The sequence below is a fragment of the Colletes latitarsis genome, unplaced genomic scaffold (assembly GCF_051014445.1).
Source record: "Colletes latitarsis isolate SP2378_abdomen unplaced genomic scaffold, iyColLati1 scaffold0064, whole genome shotgun sequence".
Classification (NCBI taxonomy): Eukaryota; Metazoa; Arthropoda; class Insecta; order Hymenoptera; family Colletidae; genus Colletes; species Colletes latitarsis.
The window spans coordinates 16,769-20,000 of NW_027488414.1; positions in this window are offsets into that span (position 1 = coordinate 16,769).

Consider the following 3,232-nt stretch of genomic DNA (forward strand, 5'->3'; position numbering starts at 1 on the left):
ACAGCATCATATTGAATTCGTTTTGCTGACTGGGGTCTGCGCGCCCCAGACCCCCGCAACACTAGCCCGGACCTAACCCACTTTGTAATAGCGGTATCACATTAAATTGAACAGCATCGTACTAAATTCGTTTTGCTGAATGGGGGGCTGCGCCCCCCAAACCCCCGCTACACTAGCCCAGACCTAACCCATTTTGTAATAGCGGTATCAAACTAAATTGAACAGCATCATATTGAATTCGTTTTGCTGACTGGGGTCTGCGCCCCCCCGACCCCCGCTACAATAGCCCAGACCTAACCCACTTTGTAATAGTGGTATCATATTAAATTGAACAGCATCGTACTTAATTCGTTTTGCTGAATGGGGGGCTGCGCCCCCCAAACCCCCGCTACACTAGCCCAGACCTAACCCATTTTGTAATAGCGGTATCAAATTAAATTGAACAGCATCGTACTAAATTCGTTTTGCTGACAGGGGTCTGCGCCCCCCAGACCCCCGCTACACTAGCCCAGACCTAACCCCCTTTGTAATAGCGGTATCATATTAAATTGAACAGCATCATATTGAATTCGTTTTGCTGACTGGGGTCTGCGCGCCCCAGACCCCCGCAACACTAGCCCGGACCTAACCCACTTTGTAATAGCGGTATCATATTAAATTGAACAGCATCGTACTAAATTCGTTTTGCTGAATGGGGGGCTGCGCCCCCCAAACCCCCGCTACACTAGCCCAGACCTAACCCATTTTGTAATAGCGGTATCAAATTAAATTGAACAGCATCATATTGAATTCGTTTTGCTGACTGGGGTCTGCGCCCCCCAGACCCCCGCTATACTAGCCCAGACCTAACCCACTTTGTAATAGTGGTATCATATTAAATTGAACAGCATCGTACATAATTCGTTTTGCTGAATGGGGGGCTGCGCCCCCCAAACCCCCGCTACACTAGCCCAGACCTAACCCATTTTGTAATAGCTGTATCAAATTAAATTGAACAGCATCATATTGAATTCGTTTTGCTGACAGGGGTCTGCGCCCCCCAGACCCCCGCTACACTAGCCCAGACCTAACCCACTTTGTAATAGTGGTATCATATTAAATTGAACAGCATCGTACATAATTCGTTTTGCTGAATGGGGGGCTGCGCCCCCCAAACCCCCGCTACACTAGCCCAGACCTAACCCATTTTGTAATAGCGGTATCAAATTAAATTGAACAGCATCATATTGAATTCGTTTTGCTGACTGGGGTCTGCGCCCCCCAAACCCCCGCTACACTAGCCCAGACCTAACCCATTTTGTAATAGCGGTATCAAATTAAATTGAACAGCATCATATTGAATTCGTTTTGCTGACTGGGGTCTGCGCCCCCCAAACCCCCGCTACACCAGCCCAGACCTAACCCATTTTGTAATAGCGGTATCAAATTAAATTGAGCAGCATCATATTGAATTCGTTTTGCTGACAGGGGTCTGCGCCCCCCAGACCCCCGCTACACTAGCCCAGACCTAACCCCCTTTGTAATAGCGGTATCATATTAAATTGAACAGCATCATATTGAATTCGTTTTGCTGACTGGGGTCTGCGCGCCCCAAACCCCCGCAACACTGGCCCAGACCTAGCCCATTTTGTAATGACTGTATTGGAACTGCGTTAGGGCTAGTTTAGAATTGGTTAGGTGAAGTAATGCGGAGAGCAGTTTCGCCTGCGTCCCGGGATGCTTGTTGGCATGAGTGGTGTCTGAATGAGTAAAGACGGATGAGACACTTGTGGGGTATGGTGAGTCAGATTCCCAAACTACCCATATATTCTTCTGAGGCATGGGTGCCTATCCAAGGATCTCCTTCGGTATCTAAAACAGAAATAAAAAAAAAAAAAAAAAAAAAAAAAAAAAAATGAATATGGACTGTGTTAGGACTGAATTGGATAAGGTCTGGGTTACGTCTCGGTTAGGTCTGAGTTAGGACTGGTTTAAGACTGGGTTAGGACTGGGTTAGGACTGGGTTAGGACTGGGTTAGGTCTGGGTTAGGACTGGGTTAGGTCTGGGTTAGGTCTGGGTTAGGACTGGGTTAGGTCTGGGTTAGGACTGGGTTAGGACTGGGTTAGGTCTGGGTTAGGTCTGGGTTAGGTCTGGGTTAGGACTGGGTTAGGACTGGGTTACGACTGGGTTAGGTCTGGGTTACGACTGGGTTAGGTCTGGGTTACGACTGGGTTAGGTCTGGGTTACGACTGGGTTAGGTCTGGGTTACGACTGGGTTAGGATTGGGTTAGGTCTGGTTTAGGACTGGGTTAGGTCTAGGTTAGGACTGGGTTAGGTCTGGGTTAGGTCTGGGTTAGGACTGGGTTAGGTCTGGGTTAGGACTGGGTTAGTACTGGGTTAGGACTGGGTTAGGTCTGGGTTAGGTCTGGGTTATTTCTGGGTTAGGTCTGGGTTAGGTCTGGGTTAGGTCTGGGTTAGGGCTGGGTTAGGTCTGGGTTAGGTCTGGGTCAGGTCTGGGGTATTTCTGGGTTAGGACTGGGTTAGGTCTGGGTTAGGTCTGGGTTATTTCTGGGTTAGGTCTGGGTTAGGTCTGGGTTAGGTCTGGGTTAGGTCTGGGTTAGGACTGGGTTAGGTCTGGGTTAGGACTGGGTTAGGTCTGGGTTAGGTCTGGGTTAGGTCTGGGTTAGGTCTGGGTTATTTCTGGGTTAGGTCTGGGTTAGGTCTGGGTTAGGTCTGGGTTAGGGCTGGGTTAGGTCTGGGTTAGGTCTGGGTCAGGTCTGGGGTATTTCTGGGTTAGGACTGGGTTAGGTCTGGGTTAGGACTGGGTTAGGTCTGGGTTAGGACTGGGTTAGGACTGGGTTAGGTCTGGGTTAGGTCTGGGTTAGGTTTGGGTTAGGACTGGGTAGGTTCTGGGTTAGGACTTGGTTAGGACTGGGTTAGGACTGTGTTAGGACTGGGTTAGGTCTGGGTTAGGTCTGGGTTAGGACTGGGTTAGGTCTGGGTTAGGACTGGGTTAGGACTGGGTTAGGTCTGGGTTAGGTCTGGGTTAGGACTGGGTTAGGTCTGGGTTAGGACTGGGTTAGGTCTGGGTTAGTACTGGATTTGGTTAGGTCTGGGTTAGGTCTGGGTTAGGTCTGGGTTAGGACTGGGTTAGGACTGGGTTAGGTCTGGGTTAGGACTGGGTTAGGACTGGGTTAGGACTGGGTTAGGTCTGGGTTAGGTCTGGGTTATTTCTGGGTTAGGTCTGGGTTA